Raw genomic sequence first — 25274 nt, forward strand, 5'->3', positions numbered from 1 at the left:
AGCCTGGGAGCTGAATTCCAACTCTGACTTTGAATCATTGAGACTTACTGTTGGACTACAGTCAAGTCACATCCCTCACTTCCCTGTGATTCAAGAAGCCTGGCTTTTAAGGGGAAAAGTATGCAGAACAGCCCGTAAAGGCAGGCTCTGGATCCAAGATGGGTTGCTGTGGATTAACAGATTGAAAGTGTGGAAGTCTGGGGAGCAAAATTCACAAAAAGAGGAACAGAGTGCAGTGCCTCTGGTCAGATAGAGCATGTGTCCCCTTCCTGTACACTTGGAGATTTTTCCACTGTCTCATAAGAGGATTTGGTTCAAAAATAGGCTGTGGTAATGGAATGTGAAGACGTATGAATGCATCCAACTGCAGGCCTGGAACTGGCTAATTAGCTAAATGGGTCTAGTGTCTGCTTGCAAACTGGGTTGCAACTTCTCCCACCTTGTAAATTCTTTGCATAGTAGAGGAAATAAAACCCATTGTTTTTATGAACTCGTAATTAAGAAATGTAAATAGGACTCCAATAGGTTCATTGCACCCAGTCCGGAATTGGCAGTGGCAGTTAATGCAACTGGCCTGACCCTGACTTGCCAAGTGAGTTGGAGCAAGATGTGTCACTGCCTTGCCTCAGTTTCTCCATCTGTAAAATAGGGACAATGATACATGTCTTCACTTTGCTCATGATGAACCATGAAAGACTTCATTAACTGTAGCTCATAAAACCATCTGAGCGCCTTGGATGGTGTTAGAGGGGCCTTGAATCACACTTGGCCATCTATCAGTTATCCATGTCCTTTGGGAAGCTTTTCACCATGCACAGTGTGGCAGTCACCTGGCATTTGCCTGGCACCTCCAGGGTGTTCTTCAATTAGGAGCCATGCAGTGCCTATCAAGCAGCCCTTCTCTCTCGAAGGATGGAGGATCCCTGTGCATTTGTATGTGTCTTTATTTAATGAAGCAATTATGCGTGCTAACGACATTCTTCGAGAAACATCCTATCTAAAGTTTCCCACCATTCTTGCACTGGTAGTTTTCCCCCTTCCCTCCTCCTTTCCCTTATTAATTTATGAAGCAGCTAATTATGATCCCTCCAGGCTAAATAACTGTGCAGTTAGAGATGCACTAGATGAGTGGGTATGGCAAGGCAATGCAGAGCATTTTTCTCTTCGCCTATTACATGTATTGTTTTAGGTAATTAACATCCACTTTGTAGTGGCAACACAGACGCCTTGCTGTCTGTACAGCTTCTTGGCTCAGTTCCTTTCAAATACTCCCTGGTACACTCCTTGCAAAACCATGTGAAGTGTTATATAATTCTCTAGGTTGAAAGGCAATTGTGTACATCCAGGTTATTAAAGAGATCTATATACATGTACAAAGCCAACATTTCAGGCCTTATCCAAGGTACCTTCAGCTTATGGTCAGTTCAAATGACTAAAGGCATTCAATAAAATGCAGGGAGGCTTCCCCCCTTATCCTTTGCCAGTCTCTCCAGTAGTTTCAAGTTTATACCTAGGAATACCTAGGAAAATACTAACGCATGTTTCAGGTCAGTATTTGCAACTTCTTAGCATTTTCAATATTGACAGTGTGGATATTGACACTATACAGTAAAAACCCCAAAGGCTGCCCTCATCTGACAGATATTCCCCTCTTCTGAAAAACTAGGGCCATAGAAAATAGTCTGAGCTTGATATTCAGCAGTGGGGGCAGCCCAGTGTTCTTGTACCTGTTGCTTACCAACATTGGTTAGTGTGTTTGTATGAAAGTTTTGGAGGAAGAGAGTATGGTGGATTAGCTGAGTGGGAAGGGAAAGCCATGCAGCCTCCATGGGGCAAGGTCAAAAATATGTTAAGCTGTGAAGGAGTTTAAATGCCAGACAAGGTCAGGATGAAGACAGTTCTAGAAGCCTTAAGAAGTCCAGCTATACTGTTACCAATGAACACTCAGGTACAATGGAATAAACAGTGTTTGGGACAGGAAAAATTTATTGGCAACTAATAAATAAGATGATGATGATGATGATGATGATGATGATGATGATGATGATGATGATGATGATGATTATTATTATTATTATTATTATTATTATTATTATTATTATTATTATCGATGGGGTCTGTGTGCCTCTTTGCACTTGCAAGCTTTTCACAGTCCACTGCCTGAGACAATCAGTGCTGCCTCTAAGCTGAATAAATACCCAGAAGTGTAATGAAAGGCGAAATTGAAAGAAGGGTCTCTTGCTGCTTTGTGTTGGTACAAACTCCTGTTTTTCATTCTGCTGCTGTTTGGTATCTGCAGAGAAAGCTAGCAGCAACTCTTGGCTCAAATCTGCCTTTGTGAGTTAGCATAGAAAAAAGGATATAGACCAAAACTCTGGCCCAGAATGATTTTAATGAAAGCAGCAAACCTGGTAATTTTTTTCCTTCCCTCTCCCTAACAATCAATACTGTGTCAGTGTGGTTGCTCATAAAGTTAAGAATCAGATATGGCTGTCTAGAGCGTGGGCTGGTGCTTTGCAAGTTTAATTTCACAGCTTTGCTCCCAGCTTCTCAGCCGCTGACCTGCAGCACCCGCAGCGCTAGAGCTCAAGCAGGGCTAGCCAGTTCCAGTGTGGGGTGCCAGCGGGGCCAGCTGGACTGACAGGAGCAGAGGATCTCACCCAGCAGGTGGAAGGATAGACACCACTGAGTCAGGACAGAAACATCAGTCCCACTCCCACCTGGGACTTATGAGCGGCTCTCTGACGCCCTCCATACTTGCTCAACATCTTCCTCTCCAGCTTGTCACCGGTGCATGAACCCTGTGTTTTGATTTGGTTGAAAAAATGCTCATCAGCATTTTTCAGACTTGTGGATATCATTTGCTACTCATCCTTGCAAGTCAGAAATCTATCCCCTCCCAATAGATATGAAATTATTAATTGCTGCTGTAAATCAGCAGAGTGTGCTGTAAGCCAGCCGTGACAAATATCCTGGGAGCAGCTATGCAAACAAGATGGTTGATAAAAACAGAGGAAGAAATACATGTGAAGCTGTGGAATGGAAAAAGAGATTTTTTTTAAGAAAAACAACTTGGTGGGGCAATTTCAAGACAATGATTTATAACTTCTCTTTATTACTTTTGTTAGTGTAAATTGCAAATGTACAACTTGATGAGCTTAACCAAAAGCAGTGGAAGGACATGGGGAAAATCTGAATAATGTGATACAATGAGTAGCTCCCAGCTAAAGGGGGGTCAAAAGCTGGGAAGGCCAGAAGTCGAAGACAGCACAAAGTTTTCAAGTCAAGCTGCATCAGATTGGGCAAGGTGGAGTAGAAGATCTCCATACAGAAATGGATTGTTCTGGAGTTCAAGGAAGAATGGAGAAACAAAACAAAACAAACAAAGGGTGTAATACAAGTCAGGACTATTGGGGAAAGAGTGGAGCAGGGGCGGTTTTCTGCCTGAATTAGGCCAGCAGGAGGTGCTAGATGTGGCTGCAGGACGCTTGGACAGGTTCCTGCAATGCAGTGGGAGAACTACAGCGGAGAAACTGATGTAGCTGCAGTCCACGCTAAGTGTTCCTCTAGCCAAAGCTATTATTAGGTACTCTCATTCATGAGCCTCAAATTCACTAACAAATTATTTTTTAAAAATATATCCTCTCCATCTGTTTTCCAGCTTTTATACCAAAATTTTAATTTAAGACATTAACTAAAATGGAAAAAGATTTTCCTTTCATTAACTTTGAGTGTATCCAATTTATGTTTCGTGTGTTTCCATTATTTTTTTTCTTCCTGAAGGGTTTGTTTTCTGAAGCACAATGGAAACACCACACTTATTTTCTTTTTGAAAGCATTTCTGAGATTTTAGTGGGTGCACCTACATTTTATGAACCTGTCAATGACTCTGGCCACCCTCCATGTCCCCTGGGGCAGGTATACGTTAAGCAACTGACGCTACCCAGCAGAGGTACCATTATGATCCCAGACTATCCAGACCTTAATTGTGTTTCTTAGTGCTGACACCTGCCAGTAGATACAGAGCATTCAAAAGCACTCTGAAATGGATGCACCAGTTGCATGTTTATCTTTCTAAAGAAACGTTTGTATGCATTCTTCTTAGAAGTAGCTAGTCGTTCAAAATGGACATTTAGCAGCCTTTCATAAACAGACTTTGTCCTGCTCGTGATACACATGAAAGTGCCTTTCTGCATGTTTGATGTTCTGAGAGCTCTTGGTTTGGCAGGCACCAAATCTGGCTTGAGATATCCCTAAGCCACAAACAGCTGGAGGCAGAGAGAAAATCCTAGGGAATAATCACCACATGCTTGTCCTATTCACATGCTCTGCCCTTAACATCTGCTACTGGCCACTGCTGCAGACAGGCTACTGGTCTAGGCAGATCTCCAGTTTCACCTGGTGCAGCTGTGCTTGTGTTACCCATGCCATACAGTGCCCAGATCAACCACTGCAAAAACTAAATGCTAAATGTGTCAAAGGATTATGCAGAACTCTTGCAGTTTGCAGAACACACTAACATCTCTCTGCCAGTTGCAAGTAATGCAGCCATTCCAGTGCCATGCCAATAAAAGCATTTTACCGAAGTATCAAGCATTCCCTAGACTCTGTAACTCACAGATTAGAATTAATGCTTTGTAGTGTTATGTAAAAAAGCTCAGTGTTTCTTGTCTGGAAGATTAAAAATAGGTTGGCAGAAAGAAAAGAGACAATAGTTGCCAAATTAAATCAATATAATTTTTAACCAGCACACAGAATAAATGATACCATTTTAGACTGTTCTATAAAAATTGTTCCACAAACTTTTATAAGAAAACAAACACAATTCCATTGGCTGGATTTTTCCTGTATGTTCAGAAGTTTTATTTTATTTACTAATGTAAATACATTCCCTTTCCATACTCAAGCAATCAGTCCAACATACATATTGATATAAGAACAGCAAACTTTTCATTAATATTAAAACTGCCTCTTTTCAATGGGTAATGATGATTTATGCAAAAAGCTTACTTTGTGGGAAAATGAAGCTTTGTGGGTTTACATTCACGTGTTTGTTCTTTTCACGTTATGAATAACTGCTGTTTCCTTGAACTAAGTTATTACTATAGGGATATGAGTATATTCTCCTGAGGGCCAAATCTTCTACTATTGTCATTGTCCCATTAACATTAGGTTGTCCTGAAGTCAGTAAAACTGTATAACCTCACGCAGAGAGTTCCTCTGAGAGAAGAAATGAAAATAAGATAGTAGACCTTCTTTTTGAAGCTTCTTTTGCTGTTTCTTCTATTTTGAGGATGGTTTCTCTAATGAAGACTGTTGTGCTCATAGACCTGATATGCATGTCTGCGTATGATTTTATGAAAACCTGCAGGAATGCTGGTTCAATATAACTTCTGTAAAATTAACATCTGCATAGCACAGAAACTGCACTGTCTGAAATTCACAGATTTTGTCAAGAATTTATTGCTGGAATTATTTACAGTAAGGGAGCAGTACTGTAGCAATGCTGGTCATGTTCAGATGGCATTTTCCTTCACAGTTCTAACATTCTGCATTTCTAATGTACTGCTAAACCTGGTGTGACACCAGTGAGAACCTCCAGGGTGTTTTGGAGCTTGCCTCCCTGTGTGTTATAGTCAGTATAATAAAGGGGATATTTTCTGAAGGCACAAGAGGGGTCCACACATTATTTATTTCACACATATTATGCAGTTGCAAAGACTGAACTTCCTTTCGAGCTGTACTGAGAGCATACTCCAGTTACCCCCCTCTAGTTTACAGAAACCTGTATAAATTTAGCTAATTTGCATTTTCAAAGTTGTGCCTTCAGAGTTATTCAGATCCATATCCTATACACAACTCTATGAACTGACTCAGAAACTCTACATGTTCTCCTCAGATTTGCAAGAATTTTGTCAAACCTGAGACGAGTCGCTGGGTTGCAGTACAATTTTTCAGTTGGCTGAAACCTAAGTGGCGGTATGGGGCTTCATGATGAAAAATTCATCTAAGGTAGTTCCATAGTGTACAACCAGGAGGTTAGCCCCATGTATTTCCTCATCCCCACACACTTACACAGACAACTCCTCATAAAATGTAGTACAGTGGCATAAGCCGTCCTCCAAGCTTACACAGAGAACATGCTGGACAAAATAGCTTTTTATCTAAGCTCTGTGGGCCACGTATATGAAACAAAGTTGCCAAACACAAATTAATGTGTAATTATTTTTCTTGCCTGAATCACTTTCTTTCATGTGTCATAACATGCAGAGTAAATAACACCACACCTTTTTACTTTAATTGTGGTAATCTGATCTCTCAGCCACAAGAAAGCCTTCTCTAATGCCTTCTTTAGAATGGACTTTCAAGGCAAAGCGAGAGCAGTAACTGTAATGATCACCTCTTCTTTTCTTCTGCTGTCAAAATGCAGGGGGGTTGTTAAACTAATCAAGAACCAGTACCACAAGGCAAAAAAAATAAGTGCCCTAAAAGACAAACAGAGGTAAATGTTTGACAGGTAATTTAAGGTGATGGTGGGATTTATATTTTTTTCTTATTTGCCTGGTGACTAATTATTTACGTGGTAAACATAAGGCTGTCTAGCTTTATGGTAATACCATAATGGGAAACATGTTATATCATTTATCTGCTGGGATTGTCTCAGAGTTTTGAGGAACAGAACTTAATAGTGGCAGGTGTCATCTCAGATGATCAAGGATCTCCTGTGCCCAGAGGATCATTAAGACAAATAGAATTTCATTAGCTGGGTTTGGCCCATGTTTTGCATTGAGTCCTTGGAAAAGAAAGATGGGGATTTACTGCAGAGCAGAAAGTCTCTTCTTCTGATTAGAAAAACAATTCCTTCTCTCCTTATTTTACACTACCTTCATTCCCCAACTAGCCACGGCTTAGGAAGAAAAACCTATATCCAGAACTGCTGTTATGAAAACATTAAGAGGAGAACACCAAAAAGAGTTGCCCATCCACCTCCTTTTATGCTCTAATACCCACAGAGGTGCAAGAAAGACTTCTCAGAGACCTTGGTGACTGCTGGGTTAGGTCCAAGCCTAAGACACTTGTACAGGTCTTGAGGGACGGTGGGCAACAACTAAAAGTCAGTGTAGTCCTGACCCAGCACAATGGAGGAGCTGGCCTGGGACAGAATTCAAACTTTCTTAATGCTTCAGGGTGAAAGACCCTGCTGGTCTCCTCTGTTAGCTCCACTAAAATAATTGTCTTCTGCTGTAGTAGGAAGCAGTGCAGACGAAAGATTTGAGACTGAGGGCAATCATCCACCATTTGAAGCTAAGCAAAGTAGCCCTGTGAGTCACCCCCTGTGCTGGTGAGAAAGAGTAGAAACCTTATACCTTGACTGGGGTGCCCTCATAGGTAACACTACTATTCAGCCTAGTGGAAAGAGCATTCACAGTTTTCTGTTAGCAGCATGCTATAACATGGTTATTTCTAGTACAACTTAAAGCTTTAAGCCACATCAGTGTCCCCATGTACTAAATGCAGAAAAAGTCCCCCTCACATAGATGTGAAGTGCTCAGTGTCTCCCTAAGGATCCGTGCTGTCCTGGGCATCAGTCTTGCCCCACATGACAGAAATTCAGAGAGGTCATAGCAGCTGTAGATTACAGACGCTCTTCTGTATTTTGCCACTGTGGAGTGGAGACACTGAGGTTTTTCTTTGCAGCTTCCAGAGATCTAGCAGAAGCCTAGACCATCCTTACTTCTTTTGGGTCTCCTGTACTCCTTGTAGCTCCTTGGTGGAGCTGTGCTGCCAAAGATTCTTGTTGGCCTTCTGTTTAGGTAAGAGTCTAATTGCATACTTGCTGCTTTTGCTAGGTTTGTTGCTAACTAGTTACAGTGAAAGCACTGCAAGTCATCACATGTTAATTTAAGCTAGTCTCTTGATTTCTGTCTCACATTATTTACCACCAGAATCCAAGAAGCAGCTCATTGTAGCTCATCATCCCTTCCATATGCACCACCCTTGCCCAGCAGAAGGAAATGACCAGCAGTTAGTTGTTAAATTTGCTAGGGAAAGCTCTGGGAAACCATGCCTTTTCACAACTCAGCTTGGGGGTAACCTATTTCATTGGTCAAGTGTCAGTTCATTTATCTTTATATCATTTATGTACTAACAACATCACTGAAGTCACAAAGATCTTAGAAATACCTTATCAAACCCTTTGATGTCAGATTTACCCAACTTAACAAGTGGCTTAACCAAACATCCTCATCACCCAATGCCAAAACATCCTCCTCACCCAGTCTAAACACATTCTGCTCACGTAAATCAAAACATGACAAGGCCTTACTGTCTGATTATCTGACAAAAAAGCCTTCTTCTGTGTCAAAGGCAAAGTATTAGACATAGAGTCCTGTTCCTGTTTCTACCAAAGAACCCTCTGATAAAGATTACACTTGTTCCTCTACATCTGACCAAAAGATCACACGTAGTCAATAATCTCTGTAATAGACAGCATTGTTGACATTTTACATTCTCTAATAAGAGCCAATATGGAAAAAAAGAGAACAAAGGAAAATATTCACTTGCTCCCAATAAAGATCCTTACGTTTGCAGAGGACTTTCTTGGTGGTTTAATCCTCCCCAGACTTCATGTATGGGATACAGGATAACCTTTCAGTTTGTACGCAGAGGGCATAATCACTTATGCGATGTGCTGGCCAAATGCAACTGGTTCTTCCTATCTACCTTAAAAAGTTTATCAGCAGGTGTTGGAAGAGGTAGTATTTGATCGAATTTAAGAGGGTGATATTATATGACTACAGATGGAGCTAATGTAGCACCAAACCCTGCTGTGCTGGGTCTAGCCAATACAGTGCTTCTCTCTTTTTTACAGGTGTACAATCCACCCACATAGCTGCACCCAGTATGGGATGTTTTATAATAAGTGTCTCTTTCATCTTCATCTAAACTAATCAAAGCCATTAGTTTACAGGAATCACTGTCTGGAGAGATGCCTCCACCCTTTATATGAGAGCAAGGTGTTGCAGATTCAAACAGGATGGAAGCACCATATAAACATTTAAGCAAATAAAAAAGCTGTGAGGAAAACAAGAGGAGCTATAAACTATTACCACCCAGAGGGCAGGTGTAACTTTCACAAGGAAATTTTGTGTGGCTCATTATATGCTCTGCTGCATATTGAGAAGAGTTGAGCTATTGAGCAAAAAGATTTAACTCCTTGGACTTGTAGCAATCTACAAAATATTTTCAAAGTTTGTCTAGCCTCCCTGCTGTGATCATCACAACCTAGGGTAGGTGTGAGAGACAGCTGAGCTCCACAACAGGCACAATGTTCTTCTGCTTTCTACCCTTTTAATGGTTAAGACTGTCACACCCTCCAGGGGTGACATAAAAAATTACGACAATGATGTAATAACCAGATGGAACATCACTTCAAGGTAACTCCATTATTGGACAAACACTTTTTCTGACTAGAGAAGATGGCCAAAGCCAAATGTATTGTTTCAGATCCATATCTAGTAACAATTGTAGCAGCAACAATCAGAAAAATAGGCAGTGAAGTAAAATAAAGAAGAAAAAATTATATGCAGTACCTACACATTAAACAGATTCTTTCTAAAGGGTATGCACACACATGATTTCTCTTATACACTTACGGCCTTCTGGATTATGGAGCTTGCATTTTTTATTTTTAATTGAATATGTATAAAATATTTTGAATTGAATATTTATAAAATATGTAAATAATATAATCTTCAGCCAATCCAGGTGATTGAGATGTACATATCTCCTATAAATTATTCCAAACTGGTGCAAATTTTGCCTTAAGTCGTAGTCTCTTTGTATAAATGATACTGTTGATTATTATAATAAGTTCCTTTGCCTGTATGTGGTGCAGGACCCTCCTGAATCCTTTGAGTTTGGCACTCTGACATTGCCATGAGGCATTCGGGCAACATGTGATAGAAAAGTCAGGCCAACAGGCACAATTTGCACATACTGCAGGGAGGGAGATGAGCTCCAGTTCCCTCTCCCAGTGGGCTCTGGAGCTTTTCCAAAGCTCACAGCTCTGGGTGGGTCCAGAATTTGAGGGAGTTTACCCCATTTGACATAATCTATTGATTGAGACTCTGCTGATCCCAGATGCAATCTAAAAATACAGAAGAAAGGATGTCATTGTTGGAATTAAGTGTTTTCTTCTATTCACTTTTCAAAATAAGATTCTCCTAGTGCAGCTGGAACTCTTGTGGCTGTGTGAGTGATGGTAAGTCCACCATAGTTTTTTCTATAATACCGTATACAAAGATACCATTAAATATCTACATGGTAGATAATGCTATTGTACAACAGCATATATTCTGAAAGTGATGATTTCATTCTTCATTTAGAAATAACCAGTTACAGCCCCTGTTCACGTTCATATTCCTGACAAAGTTCATGCAGCACATGGAGATGAGGCTTCTCTTTACACACTCTCCATGTTATCATGGAATAGTAAGGATGGAAAGGGCCACAAGCCCAGTCCCTTGCAACACAGCTGGCCCAGGCCTTCCACTGGCTGGTGGTGAATCCTTTCACACTTTGTCAGAGCAGGTGGCTTCTGGGAAGGGTGGGGCTGCTTGGCTGCTTTGTTCCTCCCTATAGAGGACTATAGAGACTCCCTATAGGCTGGGAGTAACACCTGATGGCATGTCAAACAAAATACGCATAAGATTCTCCAGTGGCAGAGATCAGTTAGGCAGCTTGTGGAATTTCATCCAGAACTCAAGGATCATCACTGTCTAAACTCAAAGCCCACCCCCTTTTTTTTCTTTCATCTGAGTCTGTTACTTCTTGCCTAATAACATGCGAACATGGAAATCATTTAAGAGCCTGCTTACTTAAGGAAATCTTTTATGTACCTGAAGAATGCCTTGATATGGTATTTGGCTGTCTCTTGTCCTGCCTTCCTTCATTCTATCTTCATGCTGGGTTTTCTAAACCTTCAATCGTTCTTGTTCTCCAAGGGACCTGTCTGTGCCATGTCTTTCTTGGGTTCTGTGCCTGAAACTGCAGTGCTGAACAGTGGAACAATTACTTCATACACCTCAGGTACCATACATGTTTGTATCTGTGAGCAAGAAGTTAAGTATTGAATGATTTTTTGGGTTAAAAAAAAAAAAAAGGTTTGAAACTTAGTGAAATTCTAATTTTGGTAAATTTTAAGTACTTTACCATTCAAATGCCCAGACTAAATGACACCCTTTATCATTAGGACAGGAATGCTCAATGCCTTGTAAACTGTAGCTGCAAGACCAGGCACTTATAAATTTTACAGTGAAGTAAAAGAAATATATTGCACTGAAAGACTCATCTACTATGAAATAAGGAGGGAGGCTTAATCCTCAAATTTTATTTACTGCTAAGTAAATAGTCATGGGCCAATGCCAAGGGATACAACAGAATACAGTGAAGAGGAGAAAAACAAAATATTGCTTTACCTTGTTTGTACTGCCGAGAAGTTAAAAGGGTTAGAATAACAGAAATATTTCAGTGATTTAAAGTGATATCTCCTGAAGGCTTTTACTGTGCTCTCTGCCTTTCTCTGCTTAGCATTCCTAGACATGCAGCTTCTATGACTCCCACAGCTACTGGGACTGTTGGAGAGTGACAGTTCTGGTATTACACTACTTAAGGTTCCTCCTGAGACTTCTCTGGAGACAGTACAAGCATAGACTAGGTGCAGACGATATTGTTTCTAGGTACAGGGAATTTCCTTAGATGAGTAACGAGGAATTAAATCTTCCCCCTTCTCTGACAAGAAATGGCAAGGGAAAGAAAAAATGTCCCCACCCATTACCAAATGACTCCCTCACTTCCTAGGAACCTGGAATGATTTTCCAGAAGACCTCCTCACAGCTGCCAAATCTCATTGACGTTTCTGTTGGGTAAGTATTTACTGCAAGCTCAAGACAGGCTTCTACCAGAGTTTTTTCCACCCCACCCTTCTACCGTGCATATACATAACAAGGCAGTTATTCACGGACTGTGCAGAAGAAGAGATGGAAACTCTTGAAGCTGAAGATGGGATTCAGACAGGCTGGGGAATGCGGCAGCTTAGGAAGGAAGTTGGCCAAGAGCTTAGGACATAAACATCTTGCAGAAGTTGTTCTGCTGCCTGTTGTTCTGGTGGCTTATTTTTAGACTGGTGTGGTATAGAAGGCATCCTGTTATCCTAGTTCCCTCCAGGGATGGAGGATGAGTTCTGCAGGGCATAGTGCTAGTTAATAAGCTGGACCTGAAAACACTAACTCAAACATCAGCACAAACCATTAATGTGGCTCTTTTCTGAGGTGAATAGATCCCATTTCTCCCAAGTCCAAATAGGTCAGGTGGAGTACTGAACAGCAGTGAAGCTCTACCAATCCCAGCATTCAAGGTGGCTTGATTTGAGTCAGTTTGAGCCCTTCTATTTCAAACTATTTTGTATCATATTCGAACAGCAAGGTTTTATTAGACATTTATTGGACATTTATTAGACAGAAAAAATGAAATTAAGGGAAGTGGGAGAAAGGCATAGAGCATACAACCCTCCCTTGAATCAAGCACTAACTATACTGGCATATATACCTCCAAGCTGCACAAAGTCAATTTTGGAAATTAGACAGTCCCAAAATCCTCAAAAAATAGCTCCTGAGGAACATAGGTGTACACACAGACCTAGGTGAATCAACAACTCTTTGCAAGACAATAGTGCCAGACAAAGAATGCTGGAGGTGAGGGCCATCCACTCAAAACCCTGGTCTCACATGGCTGAAAAGCAACATGTGGGATCCATTTTCATGTTCCCTCTCACTCTTATAATCTTTCTCCTTCTCACCTTGTTCTTGTTTTTACTGCAGGAATGCAAGGCTGATTTTTTCTTTGATCTCAGCTGTGGCTTCTAGATGCTGTAAATGCATAATAATTATGTCATCATCAGTCTCTTGCTCCATGTATTTTTGGGGATATCATGTATCAACAGTAGCATTCTTCCCTCCACATGAAAAGATCAGACTGGAGATTATCTGCCTCTCACTAATGCACAGACCTCTTTTGAGACCTTCAGTCCTAGTACTACCGCTTCTGATACCCTCACAGTCTTTGTCTCACTCTTCTCACTCAGTAGGACAAGATTCCTAGTTCAGGTATTAAAGGAAAATTTGGCAGCTGCTTCTCCTATGTCCTTCCAATTATCATACGGGGAGCCAAACAGCAAGCTGAAAGCTAGCTTCCTACACAAAGCCAAGTCTGAGAAAAGTCTGATGCTGGAGGATACAAAAGAGAACTCTTTAGAAATCAACACAGGTTCTTGAATAATAGCACTGACCAGAGGCTGAAAGCGAGAATCCTAGCAATTCTGCAAATCACTTCCCCGAACAGGGAAATTCAGGCTACGATTCCCGTAACAACATTAACTTGAGCAGGTATAAGGTATGTGGCTACACCCATCTGCCTATTTTCTCTCCCTGCCTCTCACAGTTGTACCCATGATTCCTTTCTTCCATCTTCTCAGCTTTATAATTCCTATCTCTCACTTGCTTTTCTCTCAGTCACATTCTAGTTCCAATGTAGCCACACACTGAGATCCGTGCTTGAATCTAGGACAGAGGATGGCTCGGTGACCAGAAAAGACAATGGAAAGGAAATCTTTGGTCTAACACTCATTGCTTTTGCAGGATGTACATGTTTGATTAGTTACAGCTTGGTTTCAAATCTGAGTTACAATTTTCACACCTAATCCACCTCTCCTTTCTGGGACATCCCAGAAGGCAAGGTTCTTCCAGCTGAAGAAAGAAGCCTGCCCCCTTTTTTTGCCTGTAGTACCAATTTCAGTGCGTCCTTTGATGTAGGATGTTTTCAGGGTCTGAAAGGTGGTTGAGGTCTGGCTTTGAACAAACACAGGTAGCTAGACCTCTAATATGTGAAAAGGAAAGCATCAGCTTAATGTAACAATGACTTAGAAGAAACACCTAAAGGGGAAATTTCCCCATCTCTGATTTGTAGATCCTGTAACTTTATTTCATGGAACACAGGAACTACCTGATGTTCTTTCTCCTGTATCTTATGTACTGACACACTGAACAGGGGTCCCATACAGCATCTACCTTGTCTGTTCTTCCAAACTCTGCCATTCTCCAGATTTGATGGGGATTCAGTTTCTCTAAGGAACCCCTCCAGAGCCAATTCTTTATCTTAAGTACCATCTCCATGGTGAACAATTAACTGTATGATTAAATACAAACTAAATGCTGCTCTATCCTACAGGGTTTGAAAGATTGGCAGAGTGAGGCTGATACCCAGAGGCAAGGTCAACACTGACCAGGAAGTTTTTGTCATGTATTTACAGACATATATACATACAGTCTTCTTTTAGGTTTTGTGAAAGAAAAAGCTTATCTTAAAAGCCTTGAAATTAAGAAATTAAATGACAGTTTTCAGACTCAGAGGGTAGTTTCTTCAACAGAAGAGAAGAAGAGCTCCTTAGGATTTTGAGTTCCCAAATTATATTCAACTCCTGTTCTGACTTTAATATTATTGCCTCAGTTAATGGGAATGCTTGACAGCAGATGTCCATATAGCCACCACCAGAAGAAAGCTCTCTTAAATATGGAATATCAGTGCATTTAAGTGTTCAGACAAATGCTAGCACTACTAGGGAGTCTTCCTTAGATGAGCAAATCTATTCCCCACCCTCCACTTCTGCTCGTAGAAAGATTAGGGAAACATAATTCCCCTGTTGCAAAGGACCTCAGCCTTAAGAAATCTCAAATTCAATTCTCTCCCCCAGATTCCCACATTGCTAGATGCCAGTATCTCTGGTATCCCTCTACAGCTTGCTCAAGTACCTATTGACTTCAGTGTACCTACACAGTTGTGAGACAGCCAAGAGTTCGTCTCCATCAGCAATACTAAGATGTCATAGGAAAAGGCCAGGAAATCCCACAAAGCCTAACTCCTTTCCATAACATGCAATAAAATCATTGCTCTCTTAAATTAGAGTAATTGGTTTATTAACCATTCAGCTGAAAAAAGCTCACTGTCATGGTGAGCTTTGAAGGTCATCAAACACATAAGCGGGACTGTAAGAAAGATCCAGCGACCTACATGGAAATGAAAGTCCTCCCCCAGCTCATTAACATAAAGTCAGTGTTCAGCTATCTGCCCCCTGTACCTATAGGTAAAGGATAAGGCTGATTCATGCTGGTCAGCTAACCGATTGCGAAGTGCATCTGGGATTATTCAATATTGCAGGTCAGGAAGGTGTGCAGACAGTGCCTCTATCACTGAAGCAGATACACAGCCTAGAGGCAACATTCCGTCCAGTGCCCAACTAATTTGTTTTCAACTTGTCATGAGAATCCCGCACTTTAAGCTCAGTCCTGGTTTAGCATCAGTGTTACCAGAGATTGCTCAAGTCCTACTCTGGTTCACAAGAAAAATAGCAGTTTTAACATTTTTTCAGTTCAGGTTTGCTTCAACTCATTGGTCTCACTGGTAAGCCAGAGATATCCCCTTTCAAAGAAAAGCAGGATCACTTCATTTACAATCACCTTTTATTATGCCCTCCGTAAGTATCTGCTGTTAGGGTCAGGGTACCAAGCTAGACAGCTTCTTGACCTGACCCAGCATAGTCAACCTTTCTTAAGCCTGTTTGTTCATTCACCTTCTTGCTGATCTCAGTTAGGGGTAAGTGGATCTTGTAGTAGGTAGGTTGACAGAAGTACCTGCATAGGTTCCAAGAAGTCTAAGAAAAGACAGGTGTGTTAATTTATTTTTGATACTTTTGGGTGGAGCCCTCCTACTCATGGCAAGCTGCCATTGGATCACAGGCATACTGTGCTCTTGCTTCAGAGCCTTCTTCCCTCTCCCCCAGGTTTGGCTCTATATGATTCCCACTGCAGATGTGTTTGAAAATGTTCAAGCTGTCATTGGTAGATGGAAAAGTAGATGCACAGCGTGTGACCCCTTTGTGAAGAAACTGTCTCTCTGCTACAACATATGCTCAGATCTTGTTATTATTCTCTGTGGTGGTGCGATTTTGTTTCTTTTTTTGGAAATCATCCCTACAGACTAGTTGTGATTAAATGTCTGATGTTTAAAGCTTCCATGAGCCTTTAAAGTCCTGTTTTGCAATTTGGGCTTTAGGCCTGGGAGGTCCACAGTTCAAATCTCAGCACATTCCTCACTGCTGTTTTTAATTATGATTTGATATGGACATTATTGCTGCAGGGATCTCGCTCACACTTCAGAACACACAATTTACTAAAAGTCAAGAGACGCCAATCAAATTGAGTCCCAGTTCAAAAGAACAAGGCCTGTAGTGGCTTCATTTTCTGCCCGTTGAAGTATATGGTTGATGTTCAGAAGTGGCATACCTGGGGGAGGGAGGAAAAGTGAAAAAAACCCAAGGGCCAATGTAAAAACTAAAGCTTCCTAGTGAGATGAGATATGCTTAGTCCTGGATCACCTAGGGAAGCACTTTGCAAACACAATACTCTGCCCCTCCCTGTCACTTTTTCTGGTATAACTGTAGCATAAGATTTCATTATTGCACCTTCCATTCTACAAGGCCTGCAGACTGGAACTAGAACTGGTGAAGTAAAGGAAGGGAAAAGAAGCTGACTCATTTAAATTTTATGAAATTAATCAGTTCTGTGATCAGGAGAGTTTATTTCTTCAGCTCTGAAAATATATTCAGCAGAAGTCAAGGCCTACTTTGAGCATTATCTCTCCCTTCAGCTGATAAGTGGAGCAGAAGAACTACAGGAACAGAGCTTTCAACAGACAAGTGACAGTCCCCAATCACATGGCTGCTCACACCAGGTCGGCCAAGCCATAACTCTGGCTGGTTGTGGAAGCTTAGTTATTTTCCTAAATGTGCACATCTTTGTCCAAGTTCTTCCCGTCTTTAATACATAATACTAAGCCAGTAGAGAAGGTGTCTTTATTTTACACCCTCTTTTCTGCTTAGCTTTGGTTTTCTTCAGAGTGGGTCTGAGCCATCCCAGCTGAGAAAGAAAGTCCTTTTCATGAAAGCATGCTGTCGGGTTGCTGATGACTTTGGCTGCAAGGCAGCTTTGATCAGGACCTCTACACTGGGTTAGTATAACCACAGACACTTTAGTAAAACTGCTTTTTATTATGTAAACTATACCCACGGCTGCCCTGAATTAAAACAGTTTTCAGATGGGAGTCTTTCTATGAAGGGACCATTTCATTTCACTTTGCTTCTTTTCTGGTTTCCTGCGTTAAAAAAGCGGGAGCCTGTACCATGAAAATTGCTTGAAATATTGCATATTCATTTTAAGATCTGCTATAGGTCATGCTGGATCAGCATATTTTGCATCAATCAAGAAGTTAGACTTTTATTTGTCAAGTTTTGATTGAATTTCATGGTTAAAAATAACAAGAAAGTGGAAAAACAAGACCGAAGCTGTATTTTACAGCAGTCTGTCTTAGAATATGTAGTAATCATAAGGAGTTGTTTTGTAAGATGAAAGAATGAGAATGGAACCTGTGTCTAATACCAATGCTACGAAGAGAAAGTCCTCAGGGTCAGCAGACAACAAGGGCACTGAAAGGGCAGTGGGAATAGACCATCATCATTTTTCTTAGTGTTAAGATTCACTGGCCAGGCAGTGGGAGAAGATTTTGGAATCATTATACAAGTCCTATGTAAATAGTTGGATTTCCAGGATCTGGCATTATTCATCTGGGATTTAAATATGACATTTATATTCAGTTATCTTCACCTCTAAACTCACTTTAAGGGTGAGTAAGATATCAGAAAAATCAGACACTGTCAGGAATATCATAATGTCAGTCTGGACTCTTTCTTTAAGAAAAGCATTTCAAAACTTTTTTTTGAGCTTTCAGACCCAGGAGATGGTTTACATACTTTGTTATTTGGTCCCCAAGGTGAGCCTTCTAATTGAGAATGGTTTGTGGTGTGGCATTGAAATTATGACAAACATTCTGTTTTCCCCTTGAGGATGGAAAGGTAAGGCTTAGGTTCCCAGCTTCTTGAAGTTCCTGTAATACCTATGTAATCATATTCTTTATATTACTGGTCTAAGAAGGCATGGAGAGATGTCACTTGTTTCAAGCCTGTATCTATTTTATGGCATGTACCTCTGTAGCTATGTAATGGACAACTGCTTTACCACCATACTCCGGAAACAAAACAACTGGAAGTACTCAGGACTGTAAGCTGCATAAACGTGGTCATTTTGGTTTATAGGGAGCCATCTAGGAATATATAAAGAGACAAACAGCTTGCAAATACTGATAATGGTAACAGATCTGGGAGCATAAACCTCACATACATGGCTGACTGCGAACTTGGACATGTCAGACACAAGTAAGTTTTCTTACCTGCATCGTTCAAGAATTTCAGCAATGACAGGTCATCATCTTAAACAGTCTTCATATGTGCACTCTAACACAGGCAGACCCTTTTTTTGAAGTTTCGACTGAACTGTAGCCCAAGTCCTTGGAAACAGCACACTACAGCGAGTCATAGTATCATGCTTTGTCAGTAGCTGAAACACTTACAGGTGGGCACACGTTGTCCCAGGGAGTCTCAGTCTGGGATGAGATCATTTGCCATACACACAGATTTTGTTTATTCACTTGGGATTCTCCACCCTCCTATCCTAGACTGTGTGCTGCAATTGTGCCAGCCTTGTAAGAAAGGGATTTTACTAACTGTTCCAGCCACCAAAACCGAAAAACTGGAACAAAAGAGAGAGATGTCTCACTTAAGTTAATTCTTTTTTCTCCTCTGGTTCCCATCCTCATGCAGAGTTAATATGTGCCCCAAGATTAAAACACTTGCACGCTATCAAGGTATCTGCATTCCAAATCAAAAGAACACTGTCATACTTTGCCAGTTTGCCAGCATGATTTGCCAGACTTTCCAGGCTTCCAGCCTCAGATACCATCATATCAGCAAAGAGGAAATCTCAGACATTGGAGAAATGTTGTACTCCCAGGAATTCACACATCCTTGTTTCCCAGCCAGCTTGCTGTTTTTATAAATGCTGAACTAGTTGCACCCAGCTACTGAAGCAAGTAATAGGCTGGGCATGCCATGACTTCCCAAAGCCACATGGTTACAGTTTTATTTACACATGCGCTTGAACATTTCTAACAGTCCCAGCCTAAGTATGAGGTTTTGTGATCTCACTAACCAAGGCTATGCTTCTTGCTGCTCTTTCTGTAACTAAAGCTTCTTAGGGATTTTTAGGGTCATTTATTTGTTTTTAAGGAAAATGTAATTTGCAAGTTAAGAAAGAGTGCAGGGGGTCAGGTCTCCTGGGTGTATTTTTCTGAATTCAGTTACCAACTTCTCCATGAGCATCAGTGCAATAGGAATTGCACTTAATGACTGTATGTAGAGCCGTTTGAGATCTTGCATGAAGTGGGGTATTGATATGCAAAATATTCTTTTGAAGAAGAGTATTTCCTCATACTTCTGGGAATGAGTAAGAAAAACACTAGAGTAGATGATGTAACTCTGGTCCTGCACTGCTGGCTCCAAACATTCTTGTAGCTGTGTTGGTAAAACTTCATGCTCTTAATCTGGCCATCCATGAGGGACAGAGTGGCCCAGAAACAACACATGCAGCCAGCCCTTGTGTACTGCAGCTTTCTGTCCCATCCAGGGGTCAGGGATGTCTACCAAGTCAGTATTTCCACCAGTGACCCTTTAATCCTTATTAATTAGACTGTAAATCCCTCAAAAATCCCTCAGGGCAGAGTGTCTGTGTCAGTACAGCACCTTTGCACAAGGCAAGAAAATAATTTCCAAGCCAGTCAATCCCAACATGTGGTAATGGCAATCTGAAGGAAAACCAGACAAATATTCACAGACACAGCTGGGTTGGTGCCCCTGACAGAAGAAGGGCTGGCAAGAAGAGGTGTTAATGCTGCTGTGCCATTAGCAGCAATGAGCCTGCCGAGAGGGGATGGAGCAGATCATCTGTGCTGAATGTCGACCTGCTTCATTTCTCATTTTATTTTCTCAGAATCCCTCTATATCCCTCTTCCCCCTCTGCACAGTGTGTGCTGGCAGTGCTACTCCCTTCTGACACCATCCTGGCAGCTACTCTAACACACCGACCCTGTGCTAGGCCTCTCCTAGGCCTCTGCTAGGTCCTGTTGGGCTTGCGTAGGCCCAACTATAGCCTGCTCCCTGTGTTTTTTTCCAGTCATAAAAGCTGTTATATGTTCCTAGAAAACTGAAGAAGTGTGATCGTTTCCTGCAGATGTCTGAAAAAAAGACTTTACAAGTCTGCTGTGGCTTTCACCCCATGTCCTAATGCTAATGCAGCTCTGGTGTACAAATTAATACTGCAGAGAGAAAAATGTATCACTGAAGGATAAATGACACTATTAGGAGCCTGGGGAAATATAAATTTCTGGGTGAAAGAAACCCAAACAACTGAAGCATGAAATCAAGCAAAATAGCACAGATGATTTTTATAACTTTGTTTATACGTTCTGTGTGTATCCTAAAGAAAAAGTTTCCTGGAATTGTGGGGTATATCCATGGTAGTTTATTTGACTCAGAGCTGTAATTCTGGCCTACCCACAGTAGGCATGTGTTTTCTATACATGAGCTCTTTTTATGATTAAATGTATTGAACATATGTAAAAGGAACATGGCAACATAGAGCATCTGAAGTTCCAATTATTATTAAGCGGTTGCTAGATGGGAATTAACTTTAGCCAATGTGTTTTAGGTGAGGACAGGAGGAAAGGGAGCCATCCAGAGGCTTGAGTGATGTGAACCTAGGGGCACCCTGGGGCTCCCTAACCTGGCAGCAATACTGAATTTTGCTGCCCTTGAGATGAGGAGAGAGGGACAGACTGATGCTTTGCAGCTTCTGCCCTGGAGGAAGAGGCAATTTGGGGTTGGACATCGAAGAAGAGACTCCTGCGAAGTCAAGGCATGTGCTTCAGCTGAGAAAAGAAAAGGCAAGCGGTGGTGTTTCTTGCTGCTGCTGTGCAGCTCCAAACCCTGCTTTGGAGGGGCAGCCTGGCATCTGCAGGCAACAAAGCGGGCAGCAGGGCTGGGACCACCCAGCAACCTGGTGCCCCAGCAAACCGCCAGCTTCCCCTACACCAAAAGCCAGCTCGAACATGCCTGGGGACCAGAACATTTGTTAAACCTTAAGTGCCAAATTCTTGCATTGCACTGTACAAACAATATGATCGATATAGACCCTGCCATAGAGAGGTCATAGAATAATCAGGTAGCACATTACATTCAATCTCCCCCTGCAGTCTCAAATGGAAGAGAAATAAAATGATAGGCATGCACAAGGGTTATCGTTTCATCTTTATCATGCTTTCAAGCCCCTAGTAAATGGGCTGATAGGTATTGCGCAGGAGAAAAGTGTAAAAATTCAGACTTGGAAGTCTGTGAAGAACCAGGCTAAGGGTGTGGGTGTGTTTGGGTCACATGAGAAATGGTGCAGCAATGTTCTGAGGAGGAGCACAGTAAAACTATGTGTAAAAAGACAGAAGCTTGCGGCTAAGGAGAAAGAAAATGCAATAGGAATTAAAAGAATTGCATCCTTCTACCTGGGTTATTTTTTGACAAACTCAATATTTCCACATTCACATTGATAAAGCATTATAATATATATTATTTTATATATCTATTATAATAATTAATAAAGCATTATTATACATATTCATGCTTAGGAAAAAGGTGTATATTTGCAATGAAATCCTATGTAGCCAGTCTGTATTGCACTATGTCCAAAAATCCTTATGTGACAATAGAACCCTCAAATTCAGCTCAGTGAAAATGTTGCCTGAGAAAGAAGTAATTAGAGCCTGGGTAAGGCCCTTATACACTGTAATCTGCTTTAAGCACCGTTTCTAGAGATAATTTCTTTTATATCAACCTACCTTTTTTGACAGTTGTCACACGAGCTGCTTTGCACCTTTATCGCAAAGCAGGGATTAACCTGTAGTCAAAGAGATGCGGGAGTTTTCTGAGTTCCCCAAGACAGAAAAATAAAAAGGCAAAACAATCCACCAGTGTCATACTTTGTGTGATTTTATAAATATGGGCAAGAGGGAAAGAATTACACTTTGCCCCCAGGTTCAGACTGATTGGTAAGAATCTCAGACACTTTAAGTAGGCGCCACAAATTGTGTAAGCTCTGACCTGCTGGCTCGCTGCCTAGTTCACATGACAGAGATATCTGATGGTTTTGGCAAGGCAGATTGAGGTGGAAAGGTGCCTAGAAACCAACAGAAGCAGGCAACCATCCTAGGGGTTCTAAAAAGGAAATGAACAGATATGTAAAGTGCAGTTCTGTGCTCTCCAGGGAGAAAGGAAGGAGTGGACTTTTTATTATAAATCCATTTGACTCCTTTCCTTTACTACCATACAGATAGCAAGCAGAAGGAGTACATTCGTATTTTGGAGGCAAGGGGTCCCTTCTGTCCTCACAGCAGTTTTTAAGTTAGTGTAATGACATTGAGTATGTGCTTGGCCCAAACCAAAGTGACTCACTTTTGCCACAGCTGCTTTAATTGTACAACATCTCATCTTTAGGATTCTGGAGTCTGCAAAGCTGAACAGAACAGCATATGTAAAACTATTGCTTTTCTGGTGAGCCTTTCTGATTAGGGCATTTTCCCCTTTCTTCGGGATGTTCAACTCTTTTAGCAGTAAGGCAGAGGCAGGCATGCTGGCAGCTGCCAGATGTGATACTGCCTCAGGGCACAATGTGATATGAAGTCAGAAAACTAAGAAGTTGGGTGCAGGAAGTGTCACTCATAAAATTACTGTTCCTGAGTATTCTTCCCCCACCTTTTGTTTAAGTGCCTCTTTACCCTGGTAGTCAAATATTTTCAAAAGTGAATCTCACAGAAGGGCTGCTTATACAAATTCAAGGACTGCTAAGAAGAAAGTAAGATCCCTGAAGAGCTTTTTATCTTCTGCCACTACAAATTCTACCACTCTCATGCCTGAGGACAGTGCAATAAAGAACAGATCAGTGAAGAAGAGAATCCCTCTGAATCCAGAAAAGTGATGGGTGAAAGGAAGGAAAAAAGATTTTAAAACCTTCCTCCAGTGTGGCCTTTCTCGAACTCTTTCTTTTGGCTATCACATGTTGCTCGCTTTGCATAGCACCCATCCACAAATTGTTTTTCTTCACTAGGTTCCCTAGGAGAGAATTGATTGGAGATTTAGCTGACATCAGTAAACAAAAGACAGCAAGGTAATTAGGAATCAGGATGTCAGAGAGGGAGAATTATTTGCTGAGTGATTTATTGATGAATAATTTTGTACTAATGTTCTTGCGCACACTGAGGTCATATTACTCACAAGTAGTTCATAACAAAGCAGTTCAAAAAGAAGCTTTGCCCCAATTGTATTCATATAGATACATACTACAACTGAGCAGCATCAGGATATTTGCCATATGCTTGTCTGACTTCTCTACCGCTATGGTTTAGTTTTTAAAGTCTGTTCCCTACTGCCATATTTATTTGATTTATGTGTAAAATTTGTAAAATAGGCCCATCAGAGAATGAGTCCTTAAAGCATCTTACAAAATCTATAGCAAAAAGTATTCACCAAAGGACTCCCCTGTGCTATTAGTATTTATACTGCTGCGGTGCCTGAGGCCCCAGCTGAGATCAAGGGCCCGGTGGTGGCCAGTGTACAACTAGATAATGAGAGACAGGTTTCCCTCGCTGCCCTGCAACGACAAAAATAAAAGTTAAATAGACTGAGAAAAGGTGACTTAGAAATAGATCTCAGAAAAGAACCCACTTCTCCTATTTCTAAGTCAAGGACCTCATCAATAAGATCACTTAAACATGTACCCAAAATATTGTTAGGTATCCATCAGGCAAGATGTTCAGTACGTAATCCTGGCACAGGTGCTCTGAAAGCCACAAGGCACAGAGGCAGGGAGTTCCTAAGTAACATCTTGCCTGTCAGATGTCCAAAACTTGAGTTTGTGAACAAAAATAGCCTTACCCCTCTCTCAGCTGCTGGTTATTAAAGAAAGAAGTAAGCCCCAAACAAAGTGGGGCACTGTAATGCAAAATGGTTGATCTGCCCTTGTGTTCAATACCTTACATCAAAGAAGAGCAGAATGGCCTGTCTTCATGGAGTATGAGCTCTGTAGAGTTCATGTTGCTAATAAGACATCATTACTAATTTCTTCCACTTCTTCAGTTTGATTTAGAAAATCGTTTGTAGACAATGATAGTTCATCTACTTAAGTTCTTAAACAGAAATCCACAAATTGTGCAATTGATTCTGCCATGCCTGAGACAACAGGGCTGCCTTAAGGTTTATCTCAAAGGATTATAAGTATAATTGGCAAAATGACAATTCCTTATTATTTCTATTCATAAGCAAAAAAAGCTATGTTAAATTGGGGTTAAGGTTGACCTTACGGAACAGCAATTTAGGGTAATACCAATAGCCTTACAAACACTGTATCACAAAAGCAAATCTGCTAAAATACAAAGGGTCAAAATTAAGGTTAAACTTACAGAAAATGAAAATATATATTAAAGGTATGGAAATTCCATGCAATCATTTCTGGCTCTGCCCACTTTCAGAGAAAAAACCTCAAGTGAAGTATCTCTTTTTTTAAGTCATCCTCAAATGTCATTATCATTTACTCTCAAGAGAACATTTGCTGTCACTAGAAGACCTATCATTCTACAGGAATAATAAGAGAAAATAGTAGCTTTTAATATGAGAAAAAGCTAAAAAGCTTTCCTTGTTTAATCAGAATAAATCAAGCAAGGTTTAATCTGGGAGGAGATATGATTGTTCCTTATAACCATTACCTTTTACGGAGACAAAAGAGTAACTATTGCATTAAAGCACAATGTTAGCACAAGAAAGAATGGGAATAAATTGCCCATGAATGAACTTAGCTCTAAGCGAGGAGGATCCTAGATGTCAGGGCAGTGACATTCTGAAATAAGCTTATATTTCAAATGTGAAAGCTACAAGATTAACTGTTAAGGTATAGATTGATAAATTCGTTAGATGAATTATAATACAGGGTTTTCTGTGTCAGTACTGACCTAAACAACCTAGGAGATCTTTCTCCTTGACCACAATACAGCTACTGCCAACAGCTGGTTCACAGGAGAGTGGCACAAGAATTCATCTTTGTTAAGAGCTGCCGAGGCTTCATAGCTATTTGAATTAGATGTTTTTTTAAAAAACATGGTCATTCAACTGTGTACAA

Source organism: Phalacrocorax aristotelis, chromosome 8 (genome assembly GCF_949628215.1).
Source record: "Phalacrocorax aristotelis chromosome 8, bGulAri2.1, whole genome shotgun sequence".
Lineage (NCBI taxonomy): Eukaryota > Metazoa > Chordata > Aves > Suliformes > Phalacrocoracidae > Phalacrocorax > Phalacrocorax aristotelis.